A 24,307-nucleotide genomic window follows, 5' to 3' on the forward strand; every position below is an offset into this window, starting at 1 on the left:
AACCTGAAGTGTGGGTTGTCAAGTATCTCATTTTAATCTGAGAAACAAAGCCTTAGAGAGTTCAAGTGGTTTGCCCAGGGTCACAAAACTAACAGTAGAAATAGGATTGAAACTCAACTCGAAACCTTTAGGTTTTATCTAGTTCTTTCAAAATAAGAGCATGTTAAAAAAATCTTACCATTATAATAGATAAAGGTAAGAAATTCTATAGTCAATTAACCTCCTAAGTGAAAAGAGCTGGAGTAAGTGAGTGCATAGTCTCCATCTTTACTCTAAATGGGCTGAAATAATGTGAGAATTGCGGCCATGAGTTACAAGTGCCTGGAGGCCCACCTGCAATTATGGTACCAGTGTTTTATGGAGCCTTCATATAGCTATTTACTCTTACTCAATAGCAATGAAGTGCTTATGTGAATATAAGGAGGCATGAGGTCTCCCATTCACTCACAGCATGCCTTTAAAAAAAGAGGCTTCACTTAAATCCACAATGAATTCTCTGTCCATGTGTTGCTGAGTAATAAAATATCAAAATCCATTTATTTTTCCTTTAGTTCAGTCCTGTGGTAAGAATCTCTGTGATAGACGGAATCTCTTTTCTCAATCTCAGCCATGAAACAACAAAGATAGCAATAAAGAAATCCAGTTTTCTACATATAGTTTATATATCATATCTGGCCTGGGGGAGCATAGAAAGGGTTAAGACTAACTTTTTCAACCTTGATCCTTTAAGAAAGCTATTGATATAATGATAGAATATGAGACTGGATTGGACCTTTGACCATAAAATTATTGATCTGGAACTTGTTCTAAGAGAATAATTTGCCAGAAATGAAAAAGAAATCACATGACAGAATAATAGAACTGGAAGGGAACTTAGCATATAGAATTCTAGAATATGGTATAACAAGTCTAAGGGAGGGAGGAGACCTTTAGAGTTTATATAGGCTAATAATCACTGCCAAATTCTAATAGCTGAAACCTTAGGTCCATTTCAAATTAATGTTAGATAATTTAAAATGGGTTGCATTGAAGCAAAGCAAACCTTTTCAGCTCTATAATCAACTTACTATCCCAAGAACCATGTCAGCTTTTCCAAGGTTTAACATTCATCTTCAAACTTCCCATTGCTTCATTCCAATGAACCTCTAGAACCTTACCTTAAATTTTACTGAAAAAAGAGATATTCATTGAGCACTACTCTTCTCTGTCAAATGTGATCTCACTAAGATAATTTCCACCATTTTTTTTTCGTTTAGACCTGTCTCACATGAAACAACGACATTTTTCCTTACTAAGGCAAATCTTTGTACAAGTGATACCATTATATACTGTCCTTTCCAGCATACCACCTCCACTATCATCTCTACTCTCACTACTTTTCCACCTTTCCCAATATACTGTTTGTCTCTGTGGCCTATAAAAATTTGAAATATACTCTATCTCTAAAACCATTCACTTGTTCTATACATCCCCACTAGCTATCTTCCTATATCTTTCCTGCTTTTCATAGCTAAACTCCTTGAAAAGAGTATGTATAATTTTTACCTCTATTTCCTTTCTTTTTATTCCCTTTTTAACTGAAGTCTGGAATCTGAGCTCATTCTGGAACTATTCTCTCCAAATTGTCATCACTTAATCACCAAATTGAATGTTTTTTCTATATCTTCATCTTTCTTTATTACTTTTGTAGCCTTTGATACTTTTTCTTCCTCTTCTTCTTCATATTCTTTTTCTAAGTTTTTGCAACACAACCCACTCTGGATTCTCCACCTACTTTTCTGACTACTCATTCTAAGTCTGTAATGGTAAGCAAAGTAGTATGTTGCTGCTTGTTTAAGCTATCCAGGTGTCTTTGAGCCTTTATGTCAAGTCTTTATACATTGTGTTGCCCTTAACAGGCATAACATCATCACATGGAGACCATGGTAGGAGGAGACTGCCAAAAGAGCAGAGCAGGAAGGGTGGAACTGGAAGGAGAAGAGCAGATAAAAGCTTGAGCAAGAATTTGGACCAAGCAGAACTGAAAGCTAGAATGCTTGTGATTTTGGCACTTTGTCTGCTGTTCTGTCTGTGTTGATTTTGCTTTGTCAAAATGAAGCATTCTGTCTGTCTAAAGAGGACATTACTGCTGATACAGAAGCCTTGAAAGAGGACTTTACTGCCGTTTACAGAAGTCCTGAAAGAGGGCTTTACTGTTGTTTACAGAAGACTGGGTACTTTACTGTTGATTTCTGTTTGATTTCTCAGATACAAGCTTTGTCTGTTGGTTTCTGTTACTTTATCAGACAGAAAGTAAATTGATATGATAGTGCCACCAATGTGTATAAATATTGTTGTAGCTCTGTTAAGCCTAATGTATGTAAATATTGTTTTAGCTATATTAAGCTTTGTCTTCCTGTGAATGGCTTGGAGTAGAATAGTAGCTCATGGGCTGAGAAATAGAAGTGGAGCAGATAGTTGCCTGTATCTGGATCCAGGCAAGAGATAAGAACATGGAAAAGGAACCATGGGGTTTGGAAGTCAGACTCAAGTTAAGATGAAAGAAGACTTTATGTGGGTACCCGTGCTAACTGATGATATTGTAACTTACTGTGACCTAGGAGTGGATGGTTTTTGTACGTTATGCCCCACTTAAGGATGATTGGAAGCCAGCCTGGAGTCAAGTTGAAAAAAAAAAGACTTGACTAGGGTACTTTATATTGATTGAGGAGATGGTGACTTACTGAATGATATGTTTTGTCTAAGACTATGTGGCCACCTTAGTAATATGTTGCTATGTTATGTTGTTGTGAATGTTAAACTATAGTTTCTTGAATATTTTGCTTTACTTTATTGCTGACTGAATAGAGAATTCATTATACTCTGTGATTAGATCCTTAAAGTTATTCACAGCAGCAGTCCTCAGGAGAATTGTTCATGATTGGCTTTACAGAGTCCTTTGCTATATTTTCATCTGGGTCATGCCAAGTATTAATGTGTGTAGTAGAGACTCTCTGCTGGACCCTGTTTTCTTTTCCCTTTTGGCTATTTAAGTTGTTGATCTCATCAGCTCCTACTGATGCTGCTAATTCTTAGATCTACTCCTCCAGCCTTTAATGGTGTCCTTTCTTCCACTCCCACATGCTCAACTGCTTAGTGATAATTTTCAACTGGATATTGTATAGACATCATAAACTCAACATATTAAAAAGTAAATTCATTATTTCCCCAACATCCTTCCTTCTTCTGAACTTCTCTATTCTTTTTAAGAGAACCACCATCTTCCCAGTCCCCCATGCTCACAATCTAATTGTCGTCCATATTTCCTCACTTTCACTCCTCCCACATCCCACCTATTTCCATGTCCTATAGATTCTCTCTTTTCAAAGTCTCACATATGCCATCTTCTCTCCTTAATCACTGCCAACACCCGGGTACAAACTATCATCAACTCAAATTTAAATTACTGAAATAATCTTATGATTTGTATCCTTGCCCCAGGTCTCTTCTCTGTACCAGGCCATTCTCCACTTAACTGTCAAAATGATTTTCTTTTTATATATATATATTTTTTAATTTTTGGTCTTTATTAATTTGTTTGCTTACTTTTAGTTTATAAGATTCAGTTCTATAATTCCTTGAGTTTCAAATTTTCTTACCCTCCTCCCCCCCAACCCATGGAGACATACACTTGAGTATAGGATCTGCAAATACTTCCATATTAGACATTAGTCAGGTTATAAAGGATTGTATCAGATGGAATGAACAATGGGAAAAAGGAAACAAAACCAAACTAGAAAAAGAAAGAGAGCAGGCAGTTTGCTTCAATCTGTATTCAAACTCTGTTCTTCCTAGTTCTTTCTCTGAATGTAGACATCTCTCTCTATCATGAGTCTTTTGGTTGTCAAACTCAAAGTTGGTTGTCACAATATGTTGTGTCTGCAAATTGTGTACAAATGTCTCCTTGTTCTGCTCTTCTCACTCAGCATCAGTTCGTATAAACCTCTCCCGTTAATATGAAGTCCATCTGCTCCTCACTTTTTATGGCAAAATAGTATTCCATTATTTTCATACACTTGTATGTATCAACTTGTTTAGCCATTCCCCAATCGATGGTCATCCCCTTAATTTCCAATTATCTGCCACCACAAAATGAGCTGCTATAAATATTTTTGTACATATGGGTCTTCCTCCCACTTCTATGGTCTCTTTGGGATACAACCCTAGAAGTGGTATTGCTGAGTCAAAGGGTATAAAATTATTTATGGCCCTTTAGGCATAATTCCAGATTGCTTTCCAGAATGGCTGAATCAGTTCACAACTCCACCAGCAATGCATTAGTGTTCTACTTTTTCCACATCCTGTCCAGCATTTGTCATTTTCTTGTTTTGTCATCTTAGTTAATCTGACCAGTGAGGTGTGGCACTTAAGACTCATTTTGATTTGTATTTCTTTATTCAATAGTGATTTAGAGCATTTTTTAATATGCTTACAAATATCTTTAATTTCTTCCTCTGAAAACTGCCTGTTCATATTCTTTGACTATTTATCAGTTGGGGAATGACTTGTATTCTTATAGATTTGACTCAGTTCTCTGCATATTTTAGAACTGAGACCTTTATCAGACATTGGTTATAAAACTTTTCCCCAATTTTCCACTTCCCTCTTAATCTTGGTTACATTGGCTTTGTTTGTACAGAAGCTTTTCAATTTAATGCAATCAAAATTATCCATTTTACAATTTACAATGCTCTCTAATTATTATTTGGTCTTAAGTCTTCACCTCTCCATAAATCTGACAGATAAACTATTCCTTGCTTTCCCAGATTGCCTACAGTATCAGCCCTTATACATAGATCATTCACCCATTTAGACTTGATTTTGGTATATGGTATTAGATAATGGTCTATGCCCAGTTTCTGCCATACTATATTCCACTTTTCCAAGCAGTTTTTTGTCAAACAGTGAGTTCTTATTCCCAAAACTGGGGTCTTTAGGTTTATCAAACGGTAGATTACTATAGTCATTGACTGCTGAGTCTTGTGTAACCAATCAATTCCATCGATCCACTGCTCTATTCCTCAGCCAGTACCAAGTAATTTTGATGACTGCTGCTTTGTAATACAGATTAAAATCTGGCATAGGTAGGCCACCTTCCCTAGCATTTCTTTTCATTAATTCCCTTGATATTATGGACTTTTTGTTCTTCCAAATGAATTTTGTTACTATTTTTTCTAGCTCTATGAAGTATTTTTTTTTGTAAACTGATTGGTATGGCACTAAATATGTAATTTAATTTAGGTAAAATTGTCATTTTTATCATGTTAGCTCTACCCAGCCACAAGCAATTGTTTTCCAATTAGTTAGATCTGACTTTGTGTGAAAAGTGTTTTGTAGTTGTGTTCATATAGGTTTGTTTTGGCAGGTAGATTCCCAATAATGTCAATAGTAACTATAACTGGGATTTCTTTTTCTATTTCTTGCTGTTGAATTTCATTAGTAATGCAAGGATTTATGTGGGTTTATTTTATATACTGCAACTTTGCTAAATTTATTTATTGTCTCAAGTAGTTTTTTACTTGATTCTCTAAGTATATCATCATGTCATCTGCAAAGAGTGATAGCTTGGTCTCTTCTTTGCCTAATTTGTTTCCTTTGATTTCTTTTTCTTCTCTAATTGCTGCTTACTGCTAACATTTCTAGTACTAGATTGAATAAGAGGGGTGATAGTGGACACCTTTGTTTTACCCCTGATCTTGCTGGAAAAGCTTCTAACTTATCCCCATTATATATAATACTTGCTGATAGCTTTTAAATAGATGGTACCTTTTATTTTAAGGAAGACTCAATTTTTTCCTATACTTTCTAGTGTTTTAATAAAAATGCATGTTGTACTTTGTCAAAAGCCTTTTCTGAATCTATTGAGATAATCATGTGGTTTCTGCTAGTTTTATTGTTTATATGATCAATTATACTGGTGGTTTTCCTAATATTAAACCAACCTTACATTCCTGGGATTAATCCTACCTGATCAAAGCATATTACTCTTGTGATAAGTTGCTGTAGTCCTTTTGCAAACATTTTATTTAAAACTTTTGTATCTATATTCATGAGGGAAATTGGTCTAAAATTTTCTTTCTCCATTTTATCTTTTCCTGATTTAGGTATCAGTACGATATTTGTGTAATAAAAAGAATTTGGTAGGACTCCTTCTTCACTAATTTTCCCAGATAGTTTGTAGAGTATTGGAATCAATTGTTCTTTAAATGTTTGACACAATTCACTAGTAAATCCATATCGCCCTGGAGATTGTTTCCTAGGGAGTTCACTGATGGCTTGTTAATTTTTTTTTTCTGAGATGGGGTTACTTAAGTAATTTGCTTCATCTTCAGTTAATCTGGGCAACATATTTTTATAAATATTCATCCATTTCACTAAGATTGTCAAATTTATGTGGATACAATTGGGAAAAATAATTTCTAATTATTGTTTTAATTTCTTCTTCATTGGAGGCAGATTCGCCCTTTTCATTTTTGATACTCATAATTATGTTTTCTTCTTTCTTTTTTCTCATATTGACTAAGGGTCTATCAATTTAATATTTATTTTTTCATAAAGCCAGCTCTTAGTTTTATTTATTAATTCAATAGTTTTCCTAATTTCAATTTTATGAACCTCTCCTTTGGTTTTCATTATTTCTAATTTATTATTTCATTGGGGATTTTCAATTTCTTCTTTTTCTAGCTTTTTCAATTGCATGCCCAATTAATTGACCTCCATTTTCTCTAAATTATACATGTATGCACTCAGGGATACAAAAATTTCCCTAAGAACTACCTTCGATGTATCCCACAAGTTTGTTATGTTGTCTCCTTTTTGTTATTCTCATGAATGAAGTTAATGATTGTTTCTATAATTTCTTGTTTGACCCACTCATTCTTTAGGATAAAACTGTTTAGTTTTTAGTCTATCTTTCCATGGCCTTTAGTGCATATGATTTTTAATGCATCATGATCTGAGAAGGATGCATTTAACATTTCTGCCTTTTTTCACTGAATTTGAGGTTTCTATGCCCTAGTACATGGTTGATTTTTGTGTATGTGCCATGTACCGCTGAGAAGAAGGTACATTTCTTTTTATCCCCATTCAGTTTTCTCCTGAGATCTATCATATCTAGCCTCTCTCAAATTCTTTTTGCCTCATTAACTTCTTTCTTATTTATTTTGATGTAATATTTATCAAGTTCAGAGGGGGGGGGGAGATTAAGGTCACCCACTAGCATAGTTTTGCTATGTATTTCTTCCTTTAATTCCCTTAACATCTCTTCTAGGAATTTGGATGCTATACCACTTGGCGCACATATGTTAAGGAATGATATTGCTTCATTCTTGAATGTGTCTTTTAGCAGGATATTGTTTCATTCCTTATCTCTTTTAGTTAGATCTATTTTTGCTTTTGCTTTATCTGAGATAAGGATTGCTACCCCTGAATTTTTTTTTTACTTCAGCTGAAACATAATATATTCTACTCCAGCCTTTTACCTTTACTCTGTGCATATTCCCTTGTTTCCGTTGTGTTTCTTGTAGACAGCATATTGTAGAATTATGGTTTTTATTCCATTCTGCTATCTACCTCTGTTTTATGGGGGAGTTCATCCCATTTCCATGCACAGTAATGATTACTATCTATCTCTTTCCCTCCATCTTATTACCTACCCTGTATATGTGTTTGTTTCTTCCTTCTCCCTTCCCCTCCTTAAGGGTTTTCCTTTTGACCAGAGGCTCCCTCAGTATTTCCCCCCTTCTTTACCTACCCTTTCCTCTTACTACTATTTCCCTCCCTTCTAACACTCCCTTCTTGTCCACCCCCCCCTTTACCCTTCCTACTGCCTATAGGGAACAATGGATTTTTATACTTATCAGAGTATGTTATTCCCTCTTTGACCCCAAACCAATGAGAGTAAATTGCATATAGTGCTCCTCTCCCTCCCTACTTTCCATCCATTATAATGAGATTTTGTATCTTTTCATGTTAGAATCTTAAACTTAACTGATTATGTTGATCCCTCTATGAACTGAACCAATGAGAATAATGTTGAAATGATGTTCATCTCCTTCTCTCCTTCCCCTGCACTATAGTATGTTTTTATGCCTCTGCATATGGCATAATTTACCTTTTTCTGCTTCATCCTTTCTGTTTTATCCCATTACAATCCCTTTATATCCCTTAATAAGGTTTTTGTTTTTATCATTAGATTAGTTCATTTATACCCACACCCTCTATCTATGTATATCCCTTTTAAAGGTTGTGATAAACATATAAATTTCAATATTGACAGGTATCAGCTTCTCATATAGGGATGTAAACAGTTTGCTCTTATTGAATCCCAACTTATGTGCATGTGTGCATGAGTGTGTGTATGCATGTGTGTGTGTGTCTCTGTGTGTGAATGTCTGTTTTCCTTGTTTACCTTTTTATGTCTTTCTTGAATCTTGTAACTGGAGATCAGATTTTCCATTGAGCTCTGGAATTTTCATCAAGAAAGTCTGGAAGTCCTTTATTTCATTAAATGATCATCTCCTTGACTGAAAGATAATGCTCAGTTTTGCCGGGTAGTTGATCCTTGGTTGCAGTCCTAGCTCTTTTGCCTTATGAAATATCAAATTCCCATCCCTCTGATTTTGTATGTAGACGCTGCTAAGTCCTGTGTACCATGATATTTGACTTGTTTCTTTTTGGCTGCATTCAGTATTTTCTCCTTAATCTTGTAACTCTGGAATTTGGCTATTATATTTCTTGGAGTTTTCAATTTAGGATCTCTTTCAGGAGGAGTCTGGAAAATTCTTTTGATAATGATTTTACTCTCTGATTCTCGGACTTCAGGACAGTTTTCTTTGACAATGTCTTTGAGGATGTTGTCCAGGCTGCTTTTTTCATCATGGCATTCCAGTAGACTAACAATTCTTAGGTTATCTCTCCTGGATCTGTTCTCCAGGTCAGTTGTTTCCCAGTGAGATATTTTACACTTTCTTCTAATTTTTCAATCTTGATGTTTTGCTTGATTAACTCTTGGTGCATCATAGAGATCTGAGCTTCAATTTGGCTGATTCTAATTTTTAGTGAATTATTTTCTTTGGTTAGTTTTTGAAGGTCCTTTCTTAGGGAGGTATTTTCTCCAGTTATTTCACAAATTTTACTTTTTAAGGATTTGTTTTCTTCAGTGAGACTTTTTTCCAGTTGGGTCACTGTAGATTTAAATTTATCTTCTACCTCTCTAATTTGGCTTTTAAAATCTTTCTTGAGCTCCTCCAAGAATGTTTTTTGGGCTTGAGACCAGTTCGTATTTCCTTCTGTGGTCTCAGGTGTCAGTATAGAGTCCATGTTGTCTTCTGTATTTGGTTGTTCTTGCTCACTATAATAAACCTGGATTGATTTTCTTGCCTTCCCTTTCTCCTTCTCAGCTTGCTTCTTTCCCATTGTGATTACCTCTTTCCTAATTTCTCAGGCTGGGAGCTAAGGCGCTGGTTGTTGACTTTGTGTGCTGTACCTTATGGGTGTTTAGACTGAGGCCAAGGCCAGGATTCTCAGTGTTTTGCCTGAGTTAACCTGAGGCTCACCGAGTAACCTGCGGAGGAGGGGTGGTCTGGCTGCTTCAGATTTCTACCTCTATGTCCCTGGGCTACAGCTCAGGTAGGCTCATCATCTACTGGCTGGCAAAGTTTGTGTCTACAGATTCCCCTGGTACAGCTAAGATCCACCTGGGCTTGTGTTGTTAGTGCTTGCTGGCTCCACCACCCTGGGCTTTTGAAGCTCTTGCTGGTCAGGTGAGGTAGGGCTTGTTGGGACCCCTCCAGCCCTTCACTTCAGACTCCTTACTGCCTCAGTTATACCCTTTCTCCATGACTCCTAACCCTGAGACTATTTCCACTATTTCAGTGTTTTACTATGGGTGGGATATTTATTCTGGGCTTTTTAGGTCAGGCAGGGAGAATTGAAACAGCTAGAGTTTACTTTGACATCTTGGCTACTGGAAAATCAGGTAGGCAATTTTTAAATTTCCAGGCTGTGGGCTGATAGCCCCAGGAGAAGCTACTGTCTCTCTTGCAGGCCATGAGCTTTCTCTTACCCAGCTCCAACTGATCCTCCTGTCCCATGGTGAGACATTGGTGTGATAGCTGTGAATAGCCCTTGGAGGGGGTGAGTCTGCTGGCTGGGGCTCTTCTTCACTCTGCTGTAGTCTGCTCTCTAGTCCAAGCTGGTGTAGCCCCCATGTGCTCTATGCTCCCCTTGCCCAGACCCACATGGGCACGTTGCTGAGCTGGATTCTGGCACTCTCAGTCTCCCAGTAGATTTTGTCAGTCTAAAACCCATTCAGATTCACTTTTTGAAGTTTAGTGACAGGATTTACAGAGGAGCTTAGAAAAGTTACTGCCTCCATTCCGCCATCTTGGCTCCACCTCTCCCCCACCCCCCCCAAAAATAAATGATTTTCAAAAAGTATCAACCACACAATGTTATTCTCCCATTCAATAAAATCCAGAAATTTCTAATTACTCCATGATCAGTTACAAAATTGTGTGTTTTATTCTTAACATACTTAAAAATCTGATTCCTTTCCACATCTCTAGCTTTTGTATTACTTCTTTCTACATATTCTGAGTCTCAGTGACACTGGCCTCCTTACTATTTCTTGAAAAAATTCCTTCTTTTCAAGGAACAAGTTCCTTCTCACTCTGGGTATCTTCTCTGTCTGTTGCTCTTGTCTGGAACTCTTTCCCTACTCATCTGTATCTACTGGATTCCTTCTATATTCAAATAAAACCCCATCTTCTGTAAGGATACCTTCCCAATTGTTCTTAATCTTAGTGCCTACCCTCTAAGATTATCTCCAATTTACTGGTCTATACCTTGTTAATATGTACTAGTTTTGATTCTTTCTCAATTATCAGATTGCAGGATACTTAAGAGCAGGGAGTAGTGTTTTTTTTTGGGGGGGGGGGATTTTCCCCTTTGCTCTGTATCTTCAGTGCTTAGCTTTCCTGGCACTTAGTTTGCACTCAATAAAAACTTGTTGACTTAATTAATCTTCCTTAAATTTACATAGTTAATGATAAAGAAGACAGGTCCAGAGCCTGGATTTTCTGACTATTTAGAAAAAAAAAAGTTTATGTTTACCCATATTACATAGTACTTCTCCAATTAATTTTCTTCTTTGCTCACCCTGATCAAAAGCATCTCTGGGATTCCTAGGACTGAATCAAAGTTGAAGCACTTCAGGGAAATAACAGCCAGAGCACAAGAAAATATTGCTGAGAGGTTTCTGAATTCATATTCCTCTTTAATTTACTCATCCTAAGCTATATATACATATACTAATCTCAACTAACCTTAAGAAAGAGAATCTATTCTATCATCTACCCTGGAATTATTTGTTCTTTAATGGTCCTTGTAAAGAATTGTTTGTTTTATATAAGACATTTTGATGAATTTTTATGTTTATGTAAACATAAATTTTCCTGCAAAGTTTTTTTCATTACCATCTACATATGTCCCTTTTTTTCTTAAACAAAAGTGCCTGTTTTTCTGTGAGAAGCAGCAAATCCAGGATTCCATTGTCAACTGCTTTTTAAAAATTATTTTTAAAATTTTATTATTTATTCATTTTATTTTTTTTCTTTTTTAAAAAATTAAGTCTATATTCTCTCCCTTCCTTCCAGAATTCCACCACTCACTGACAAGGCAAATAATGTGCTATCGATTGATCATTGCCCAATAGTAAATATCAATATCAAATTGATTATATGCTTCACAGCCAATGGTGGAAAAGTTCTCTGCAATCAGAGAAAACAAGACCTGGATCTGACTATAGTTCATATCATGAGCAAAATTCAGACAAAAATTGAAGAAAATAAGGAAAACTATCAGACTATATAGGTATAACCTAAATAACATCCCTTCTGAGTATGAAGTGGAAGTGTTAAATATATTTAGAGGATTAGGTCTGGAAGAAGATAGAGTGCCTGAAGAACCATGGATAGAGAGGTTCACAATATTGCACATGAGGCAGAAACAAAAAAAAAATGACTAATTAAAAAAATAGCAAGAAAACAAAATGGCTGCCTGATGAGGCTTTACAAATGGCTAAGGAAATAAAAGGAAAGCTAAAGGGAAAAGAGAAAGGGAAAGATATACCTAACTGAATTCAGAATTCCAAAGGATATCAGAAAGAAATAAAAAAGGTTTTTGAAATTAACAATGTAAATAAATAGAAGAAAAGAGCAGAATAGGAAAGACAAGGTATTATTTTAAGAAAATTAGAGATATTAAAGAATATTTTGTGCAAAAACATGGTCATGGTAAAAGACAAAATAAATGATAAGGACTTAACCAAAGCTGTAGAGATTAAAATGAGGTGTCAAGAGAATGCAAAATAATAATTATAAATAATTATACAAGGAAGGATCTTAACATCACTGATTAGCAAAAATGTGTGATTGATGATTCATAGATCAGCATCCTAGGGAATGGAGTCAGGGGGGTCTTAGGAAGCCTTGCAAACAAAAAGGGTAGTGGATGTGATGGAATTCCAACTTGAACTATTTAAAATCCTAAAAGATGGTGCTATGAAAGTGCTACACACAATATATCAGCAAATTCATCAAACTCAAAAATGGCCATTGGATCAGAAAAGATCAGTTCAAGTCCCAATAAAAAAAGAAGAGCAATGACAAAGAATGTTCAAATTATTAAACAGTTGTTCTTATTTCACATACCAACAAGGTTATACTTAAGAGTCTACAAGCAAGGCTTAAAAATACGTCAACCAAGAACTACCAGAGGAGTAGACTGGTATTCGAAGAGACAGAATATATAGAGACTAAATCACCAAAATCCATTGGATCATGGAGAAAGCAAAAGTGTTCTAAAAAACAAAGAAACAATAAACATTAACTTCTGCTTCATTGACTACACTAGAGCCTTTGACTGTATGGAACAAAAAAATGTGCCAAATTCTCAAAGAGATGTTGGTACCAGATCATCTTATTTTTCTTCTGAGGGAACAGTATTCAGGCCATGGAGCAAGTTAGAATCAAATACAGAACAACTGATTGGCTTAAAATTGAAAAAGCAGTACAACAAAGCTGTACATTGTTGCCTTATTTATTTAACATATATGAGGAGCACAACATGGGTAATGACAGGTTTCATGAATCAAAAGTTGTGAATAAGGTTGCTGGAAGAAATATCAACAATCTCAGATATGCAGATGGATGCCACTCTGAAAGCAGAAAGTGAAAAGCAATTAAGAACCTTCTTGATCAGATTGAAAGAGGAGAATGTAAAAGTTGACTTGTAACTCATTATTAAAAACAAACTATATCTTGACAATTTTTTCCCATCACTTCCTGGCAAATAGAAGGAGAAGAAATGGAAGCTGTGTCTGATTTTATATTCTTGGACTCAAAGATCACTGCAGATGGCAACTGCAGATGGCAGTTGCTCTTTGGAAGGAAAACTATGGCAAATCTGGACAGCATACTAAAAAGCAGAGATGTCACCTTGCTGACAAAGGTCTGGCTAGTCAAAGTTACGGTTTTTCCAGTAGCAATGTATGAGTATGAGAGTTGGACTCTATGAAAAGCTGAATACCACAGAACTGACAGTTTTAATTTGTGGTACTGGAAAAGACTTTTGAGAGTCTCTTGGATGCAAGGGGATCAAATCAGTCAGTATTTAAAGAAATGAATTCATACTGTTCAATAAGAAGGTCAGTTACTAGAATTGAAGCTTAAATACTTTGGCCACGTAATGATAAAACAGGATTCTTTGGGAAAGACCCTAATGTTGAGACCAATTGTAGACAAAAGGAGAAAAGGTTGACAGATAGGATGTAAAGATAGTGCCATGGAAGCAAGAAGCATGAACTTGGCCAGACTTCAAGAGATCATGGAGGAGAGAGGAAATTTTTGTGTCCAGGCATCACAAAGAATTGGACATAACAGAATGACTTCGGAACAATATACATGTGAAATCATGAAAAATAGATTTCCATATTAACCCTATCACAAAAAAAGAGAAACAAAAAAAATAAAGTAAAAAAAATTACACTGTAATTTATTCTCAGAGTTCATTAGTGCTCTCTCTGGTGGTGGATAGCATTTTTTTTTTTTTAAATCATGAGTCCTTTGCAATTAGCAATTCCAGAACTTAGCAATTTTCTATGCACTTTTAAGTAAAACTCTGAGTAGGGGATAAAACATTAATAAATTCCATACAAAGATTGACCATACCCACACACTTAGTTTCCATGTGTTTGCAAACATGCTGATTTAACGGTGCAGCTCAAAGACCTTGATAAAAATTGGGGGATGCGAGGGCCTGCGGTGGGAAGGGCAGGCATATTGACATGATTTTGTTTATTTCTTTAACTAAAGTGCCTCTATATTTCTTAGTTATGGAGAAGCAATTTGGTCTGAATGGATTGAGAACACTGGCATTTTTAAATGACCTCTCAATGAATTAATGTCTTAAAGAATAGATAGGTGCAGAAAGAATCAAATTGGGGAACATAGACACTCTCGAAAAGAGCAGGTTTTCCAGTACACATTGTTCCTCTTTCCATTAAGATCATTCTCACTTTAGGGTGACCATCTTATTGGACTGAATTTACCATTTCTCTTGTGGTTTCTTCCCCAGAAATCTGTGGGCAGATAATTTCTTGGCCATGGTAGAAAAGCTCCTTTTAGATTGGTGCTAGTATAAGTCACCACTTTTCTCTCGAATATGTACTTTAAAAATTTTTTATTATTGCCAAAACAGGAAGAGTTTAATTTGTAAACTTAAGTATATGTCATGGTGTGTGTAATAGAGCTTTTTTAATGAGTGCCAAAAAGGAAGAGTGTAATAATTTTCAAACTGAAATATATGTCATTACTCTTCTGAGCTTGATAGTTGGAATGATTTAGTCATTGGGTGAAAGGCTGTTTTTAGTGTAGCAAGAAAAAATAATGATGGATATGTTATGAGATTGTACATTTTTAAATGGAAAAATGCAATAAACAAATGTCTCCCATTGATTACACACAAAAAACTATATTGATAAAAGTCACTGTATTGATAAGAGTAATCAAGTCTTTCACAGTTGATCATCTTTACGACATTGCCATTATTGTGCACAATGATCTCCTAGTTCTCACTTCATTTTACCTATGGGATAGATGTATTTTTCAATAGATCTATCTATCTATGGAAATAATAGAAGTAGTGGATCTACAAATTGATCTAGTAATTTAGAAAACATTTTGTAACTATGTAACAAAAGTCTCTAAATTGTGCATATCCTTTGACGTGGTAATACCAGGTAATAGAGTCAGCCAGGTGGTACAGTAGATAGAGCAATGGGCTTAGCATGAGAAGAGTTGAGTTCTAACTGAGCTCATACCTTTGGCTAACTGTGTGAAACTGGTTAATTATTTAGCCTCTATATTCCTCCATTTCTTCATCTGTAAAGTTGGGTTTATAATAGCATACCTCCCTGGATTTTTGTGAGGATCAAATGAGATAATATTGATAAAGCACTTAGTGTAGTTCCTGGTACATAGTAGATTATATAAATTCTGGTAGTATAATAATAATAGGTAATATTATTATTGTTGTTATTTCCACAATGAGGTCAATACCCCCAAAAGAACAAATAGCAAAGGACTCAAATGTAACATGTTAAAACACACACATCTGTGTGTATATGCATGTGTTTGTATATGTATATATGTATACAATACTTATACATGCATATGTAGAGATTTGTGTGTGCATAAATATATGTGGAGAAAAAGAGAGCAAAACAGAGAGAACACTGTTCCTAGAATCAGGTAGACCTGAGTTCAAATTCAACATCCTATACATTTTTTCCCTCTGTCTTCCACTATTTCCTTAAATGTAAAACTGTAAAATAATAGCATCTAAAACACAGGGTTGTTGTGATGATCAAATGAGATATTTATAGAGCATTTATCCTTGTGACTGGCCAAGAGCAGATGCTTAAAAATTGTGTATTTCTTTTCTTCCTAAAACAGAATATATTTGTTCGCAAACATTAACAAAATGAACAATTTCCAAAAAAAAAAAATACCAAGAAGATCTTTATGATGTGATGCTAAATGAAGTAAATGGAACAAGGAGGGCAATGTTTAAAATAACATTATGAAGAAAAATAATTATGATATATTTAAGAGCTATAATTAATATGATGAACAACCATTCCAGATATGATGAACAGAATTCCAGAGGAAATTGATTCAGTATGTTACCCATCTCCTCAGAGAAATGTGATGGATTCAAGATGAATAATAAGACATAGATTTTTTTTTTTAATGACCATTGGAGGCAGTGTGCTTTGTCTGACTGATTATGTTGGTAATACTAATTTTATTTTTCTTTTTATTTCTTTTTCTGTCTTTTATTACTGTTCACTTATAGAAAGTGTATGGAGGAAAAAAATGTGTTCATTAATTTTAAAAATAAATAAAATGTTTAAAAGTATAAAAAGAAATTCTCTCATATACCCTTGTATAAATAGCAATGTAATAGAAAAATCAACCTCCTGTGACACATAGCTATTTGTATACTATTCTTCACCCAAAAGAATTTAATTCCTTTAAAAAAGGGCTAAATTGAGGGGCAGAGCGAAGATGGTAGCATAGAAGCAGGAAAACTCCCTGTGCTCCCCCCATAACCACCTGAAATATCTATACAATATGATTCTAAACAAACTTTAGGGCTACACAACCCACAAAGTTACAGAGAGAAACAAGTTTGCTCCTGAAGTCAGAAACCCAGCAGGCCGGCAGAAAGGGTCCATCACAGCACACTGGGAGCAGCACCCAGCAGTGTGTGAGCCTGCAGTTTTAGCCCCAGAGCGCCCCAACCAGCCCAGGCTGGAGGGAATTCAGGATAGTGGATCACCAGCAGCTGCTGTGGTTTCCGGAATTATCAACCCATAAATGCCAAAGGCAAAGTGAGAGGTCAGTGTGGACTTCAGGAACAGGTGGACCAGGAGTGTGGTCCAGTCTCTGCCCCTGGAGGGAGAAGCAGCTGAGGCACTGTGGCTACTGCCTCCCGGCTGCTTCAGAGCCCCTGGCCAGCAGATTGTAGGGGAACCAAGCGACTATTCTGCTTTAACTTGCTTGGATCTGAATCACTATCTTGGGTAGAGGTCCTGGAATAGATGACCAGGTGCCAGAGCAAAGTGGAGGCTTATGAGAGGGCAGCCAACTAATAGCTCCAGGAGCAACGAAAACCTCAGGGATTTGGGACAAAGATCTCCTCTCTAGATGCAGAGTTCTACTTTAGCAAAAAGCTCAAAAGTCAAGTAATTGCTGGGCAACATGAGCAAGCAAAGAAAACAAAGGAAGCACAGCAACCCGACTCTAGATTCCATTTTGGTGAACAAAAAGGATTAAAGCATGGAACAGGAAGAAGACAGCGAAGTCAGAACTATTGCACCAAAACTTCCAAGAAAAATATGAGCTGGTTACAGGCCATAGAGGATCTTAAGATGGATTTTGAAAACCAAATAAGAGAAGTGGAGAAAAAATTGGGAAGAGAAATGAATAATGATGCAAGAAAATCATGAAAAGAGAGACAACAACCTGACTGAAGAAAATAACACCTTAAAAAATAGACTAACTCAAATGGCAAAAGAGCCCCAAAAAGCCAATGAGGAGAAGAATGCCTTAACAAGCTGAATATGTGTGATGGAAAAAGAATCTTAAAAGGTCACTGAAGAGAATAATTCCTTCAGAATTATATTGAAGCAAATGGAAGATACATTAAACAGATCCAAACAAATGAAAAAAAAATTGAAGGCAATGAGAGATATCTCCTTGGAAAAACCACTGACATGGAAAATAGATCCAGGAGAGGTAATTTAAAAATTATTGGACTACCTGAAATCCATTTCAAAAAAAATACCTAGAAATCATTCTTCAAGAAATTCTCAAGGAAAATTGCCCTTATGTTTTAGAACAAGAGGGTAAAATAGAGGTTGAAAGAACTCACCAATCACCTCTTGGAAAAGATCCTAAAAAGAAAACTCCTATGAATATTATAGCCAGTTTCTGGAGTTCCCAGATCAAGGACAATATATTACAAGAAGTCAAGAAGTAAGAATTTGAATATTGTGGAAACACAATCAAGATAACACAGGATCTGGCAGTTTCTACTTTGTGGGAATTAAGGGCTTGGCATCTGATATTCCAGAGGTCAAAGGAACTGGGATTACAACCAAGAATCACCTCCCCAGCAAAACTGAGTATCATGTTTCAGGGGAAAATATGGTCATTCAATGAAATAGAGGCCTTTCAAGCATTCTTGATGAAAAAATCAGAGTTGAATAGAAAATTTGACATTCAGGTACAAGAAGCAAGAGAAGCATGAGAAGGTAAACAGGGAAAAGAAATCATAAGGAACTTATCAAAGTTGAACTATTAACATTCCTACATGGAAAAACAATAATTGCAACTTATGAAACTTCTCTCAGTATGAGAATAGTTGAAGGGAACATAAATGTGTGAGTGTTTATATGTATGTATATATACTTATATATGTCTATATAGGAGGGTATATGGGCATATGAATACATATGTGAGTGTGTTTATATATGTGCACAGGTATACATAGACAGGCACAGGATCAATTGAGTAGGAAGGACTGATACTTACAAGGTGAAATTGAGAACTGGGAGAGGAATATAATGAGAGGACATGGGGAGAGACAGAATGGGGTAAAGTATCTCATATAGAAAACTGTTACAATATAGGGGAAGAACAGGAAGGCAAAAGGGAATGGGTCAACCTTATTCTCAAATTTATTCTCAACCAAATTCTCTGAATTTGCCATAGGGAGGGAATGACATACACACTAAATAGGGTATCTCACCCTATAGGAGAGTAGGGAAAAGGGGATGAGAGGAGGGATGATGGAAGTGAGGGCAGGTTTGGGGGGGAGGGAAGTTGGAAGCACACACTTTTGAAAAGGGACAGGGGCAAAGTAGAGAATAGAACAAATGGGGAATGGGAGAGGATAGATTTAAATATAGTCAGTCTTTCACAATATATCCACTATGGAAATGTTTTGTGTAGCTCCACGTGTACAACCTATATCGAATTTCCTATCTTCCTAGTAAGGATGGGTGACAAGGGAGGAAGGGAAAGAATCTGTAATTCAAAGTGTTAAAATCATATGTTATACATATATGTGTGTATATACACACACATATATGCATATATATGTGTATTACATGCAACTGGAAAATAAGATTTATAGGCACTGTAGTATAGAGATCCATCTTGCCCTACTGGAAAATCGGAGGGGGGATGGATGAGGATATAGGAGAGAGCAGATTGGGGGAGTCATATACAGTGGGAGCGCTGTTTGGGGGTGGTGGGTAGGGGAAATATGGGGAGAAAATTTGTAACTCAAAATGTTGTGGAAATAAATGATGTAAACTAAAAATAAACATAATTATTTTTATAAAAGGGCTAAATCTCTTCTACTCTTTTCTCCATGAAAAAATATACCATGGACAATGTTATATGATAATTGCATTTCTCCCTTTGCTACAGGATTGGTATCATGCATTCAAATGGAATTTCTGTGACTTTCAAAGGCTAGAGTTTCATCAATTACAAAGGGTCTTCAATAGTCATAGTGATGCAAACCTAAGGTGTATTCTTTGTTGTCAGATAATCCTCTGGTACTGGGAGAAAATTTCAAGGCAGTGGGCATACACTTTTTATCACAAGCATCTAACACTCAGTGGGCATCCAGGAACAACAGAGGATTTCTTTCTTTTTCCTAGTTCATGCAGATTTGCCTATTTCAATTTCTAATAATTCCTTTTTCAAGAAAGTCTCATCTTAGATCTAGATTGTCTTTTCATCATTTTTTCATTATTATCAGTGCTACAAAGCCACGTGCTACATTTGGAAATGCTCGTCTGAGTAGGGGGCATCCTCAGAGATCTGAAGTGTTTTGTAATTTACCTGCTGAGATACCTCATTAGAAGAGGAGTAACAGAATTTGCCTGGAGGTGAGGCTGAAGCCCAAGCAGGTAATGTCTCAACATTAATCAGTGAATAATTCTAGTTTTATTAGTCTTTTTTTTTCCTAGGGAAACACAGCTACAGAGGAAGGCAGGCACTTGTCCATCTTATGCTCCCTTTACCACCTACTGAACACTCACCTACAATACTCACTCCTATACATACCCCAAACCAACTTCCTGTCCACCCTTCCTTTATTATAACTCTATTAACCTCAAAAAGGCCATAAGTTCAACGCCACTTGAGCCTTTGGGGACATTTCAACTTCCGAAGTTTCCTGGGAAGAGCTTGGACAAAGTATCAATATTCCCAAGGCAAAGTTTAAAATCGCAGTCTCCTTCCTCCTGGTATAATATGAGTCACTGGACAATTTTATCCCTCACTGTAGTATATTATATTTGGCGCAATTTTTAGAAGAATATCAACATGGTATTAATAGTGTAATCTTTTACAAATTAAAGTTATCATGTTGATATTATTAGTACCATGTTGTAGTTATTGAAAATGAGGCACATAGATATTAAGAAATTTGTGCCATGCTACAGAGGTAGAAAGAAAAAAGAGGTTAAACTCTAAATCTTTTGTTTTAAAAATAACCTTTTTTTCTATACATGATGATCCCTCTCTATGTCCTTCACTGTATTGATGCTTCCCACCAAGAGAAGATATGTGTCCCACAACATGATTGCTTAAGTTAAAATTTATTCAGTCTAGGTAACTTCCCTAGAGTCATAAATCAATTCCTCCAGTCTTGTGTTATTCTTGATAATCTCCTGCTGCCTGGTATTTATCACTTTTTATAGGCAAAGGGAGATCACAAGGTACACTTGCTTATTTACCAGGCTTTAAAGTGGCAAAAATATAGAAGAAGAATGAATGTGTTAGCTTCATGGACAACTACATGGCAATCCAAAAGTAAACAGGACTAATCCACCTAGAACTGTGATAAAAAAAATACTCTCAAGGATTTGCAAAGAGATCAATACCCTAGATCATAGATTATAGAATTCTATAGCTGAAGGAAGCCTTAATCAGTATTGTCACCTCTCTTCATTTTGCAGTTAAGTTACAGAAAGGTGTAGTCACTCAAGATCACATAGCAATTTAAAATCTTCAATTCACATAACAAAAAATTTTAAAAATAAAAGGATTTCATGTGCTATTTGTCTTCCACCAAATACATGGATGTCAATTTTGAATTAATTATGTAACAAAAGATGCAGGTTTCTTTTTATTGGCAACATATCTATATATATCCAATATCATGCCCAGAAGAATATAACATCCTTTAGGGTACAAACTGTTTTGATGTCTTTTTGTCCTTAACACTTAATGTAGTTCTATTTTATTTATTATTCTGTATTAAACATAATACAGGTTTAATAAATGTCTGTTGAATTGCATAACAACTTATTTCTAGAACTTAGAGCTATAGGGGACCTTGAAATCAATTTCTTCATTTGACAGAGAAGACAGCTGAACTCAAGGAAAGGAAATGACTTACCCAGGAATTTTAGATTTACTAAGGAAAACTGAGCTGTTCCAGAAAGGCATTTTGATAACATCATCTAACATTTGGGGGAAGAAAAGGGAAAGATTTGTGATTTATTGAGTTCTCAGCTGACAAAATCTGAAGAAAAGGGATGACATTTTGTACTTTACAGAAGGTTAGCCCTAAGATTTAGGTTTTCTGATTTTAAGTCTAATGTTCTTTTTTACTACACTGCGGTGTATGAGAGGGAAAAATTTAGATTGTTATATCTATTTTCAATCTATCATCCATTTATATCATCTAGCTATCTATGTTTATATATGCCTTTATGAATATACACATGTATTCTGTTATATTCAAAGTGATCAATTTTAGCCCAATAAATGAGGGCTATTTTAGTATTATAGTTCACTATAATACATCATTTTAGGTAGACCATTGGAATTGAACAGAAGTCTTATACAGTATACCAAGGGTGTCTAAAAAATGTTAAATTCATTCTCTAGACACAAATAAAGTTTCTATAACAGTTGCACAATTCAGCACTTTTAGAGTACAAATTTCTCACTTTCAACAAACAGGAAGCTACTATCCTATAAGGTATGGTGATAGACTTGGATTAAAAAAAATATGAGTGACATCCCTTATAATCAAGGATAATTGGAAGATAGTGTATGGAGTTGCTATTTTAGATTACAAGTCTCATGCTGGTGTCCTCCAGTCAGAAGTTGAAACCCAAGCACATTAGGGACTCTTGCCTCTAGAGATGTCTTCAGATTACTTTTGTTGTGTTTATCTAACATGAGATCTGAATTTTCCAATGACAAAGTTTTTTTTTTGTCATTCTACATTATGTAATTTGCATTATGACATTTTACATAACAAGTCAACTTTTAGGGTTACATTTCAACTCAATATAGCCATCTTGATCAAATCCTTCTGGTATAGGGGAAATATAATATTGTATAATCTAAACAAACATTTACTGAAGTGTCTATCGTATTTAGAATCTCTGTTAGCCAGTGGGGAGACAAAGGATTTAGAGCTATATGACACCTGCCCCTAGTAAGTTTACATTCAAGTGAGAGTTTATGACAAAAAAAAGAAACTTAGTGCACATTATATGATAACAATACCAGAAAGTTAAGAAGTTTGCTAAGAAGTATATAGAGATACAAAGCTGGGAGATACCTTAGAAGTCATTCAACCTTCTCGTTTTACAAATGAAGCAAATGAGGCAAAGACAGTTGAGGTGATAGCCAAGGTTGTAAGGTTCTGAATGTCAAAGTAAGTATTCAAAAAGAAGCTTCTGCAGCAGAAAATTCGGGAGTGTTTCCACAACTCCCTGCCCATCTCCTGATCTGCGGAGTATTTACTTTCTAGGGGGAACAAGGAAGGCTTTCTAGAGAAGGAGGGCGTTTGAGTTGAACTTTAAAGAAACATTAGATACCTAATAGTGGAAAGAGAGGAAAGGAAAGCATTTAAGGAATAGGGAAGAGCCTGTAACTAAAACTGAATTTGGAATCATAGGAACTGAATTCTAGTTTCATATCTAACACTTCTAACCTCTTACTTGTTTTTGGTTTTTATTTTTTTTTTACTTGGAAATATAACCATATAAATTCTTCTGGAATTTTTAGCTACTGAAAAGGGTAAAAATAAGTATACTTCCTGTGGGTCTCCTAACCATATCTAGAACTTCCAAACCAAAAAAATCCACTGTGGTCAACTTTTTCTGCTGCATCTTGCTTCTCCCTCTGTTAATGTAAGCCCTGTGAGAACAAAAGCCGACTGCTTTCATATCTGTGTCTTGAATATTTAACAAACATCTGACATACAAAAAGAGCTTACTGAATGAGGTTGCTGTTGGTTTTTTAAAATTAATTCATAGGAGAAATTGCTTAATTTCTCTGTTCCCCATTTTCCTGTTTTATAAAATAAATATTATCATATTTGTGCTGTTTAAAGTGCGTGGTTGTATATAAAGCATGTTTTTCCATTGCCGTGGACATTGTTGTTGATTGGTCATTGTAGTTGTGTATGATTCTTCATGATCCCATTTGGAGTTTTCTTGGCAAAGATACTGAAGTGGTTTACCATTTCCCTTTCTAGATCATTTGGCAGATAAGAAAAACTGAGGCATACAGGGTTAAGTGACTTGCCCAGGGTCACACAACTAATGAGTGTACTGAAGCCAGGTTTTAACTCAGGAAAATGAATCTTGCTGACTCTAGGCTGAGTATTCAATTACACTGCACCTCCTAGTTGCCCTATATATAAACATTTTAAGGTCTGTTCTGTTTCTGTCATTAAAATGAGAGCTTCTTGAAAAGAGAAATTGTCTTATTTTTCAATTTGTATCTTCATCTTTTACCACAATGCTTTGAACAAAGTAAACAAGAAATACTTTATTCACTTTAATTTTGTCAATAATTGTTTATTAAGAGCCTGTTATGTGCTTGCATTGGTGATCCAAATGGATAAGAAAGACAGTCCCTGAATTTTAAAAGGGAAAAACCAGAAGATATATGCACGAAATATTGGAGTTAATCTTAAAGGGAAGGCAGTAGCATTAAAGGATATCAGGAAAGGCTTCTTGGTAGACAGTAGGGTTTTAGTTGGGACATGAAGGAAGCCAGGAAAGACAGGAAGCACAGACAAGGAAAGAGAATTATTCTAGGCATAGGATGGGAGTGGAAGGGGGGAGGGAAAAATGCTTGGAGGCCGGACA

At 35.6% G+C, this 24,307-nt stretch overlaps 1 pseudogene; it reads left to right on the top strand.

Moving 5' to 3' along the window:
- LOC138148224 (cytochrome c, somatic pseudogene) overlaps nucleotides 1-16,982 on the top strand; it is a 134,685-nt pseudogene extending 117,703 nt beyond the window's left edge.
- Nucleotides 16,983-24,307: the final 7,325 nt, after the last annotated feature.

Source organism: Petaurus breviceps, unplaced genomic scaffold, assembly GCF_028583685.1.
Source record: "Petaurus breviceps papuanus isolate PSGF00001 unplaced genomic scaffold, PetGlider_PUasm1.0 90823, whole genome shotgun sequence".
NCBI lineage: Eukaryota > Metazoa > Chordata > Mammalia > Diprotodontia > Petauridae > Petaurus > Petaurus breviceps.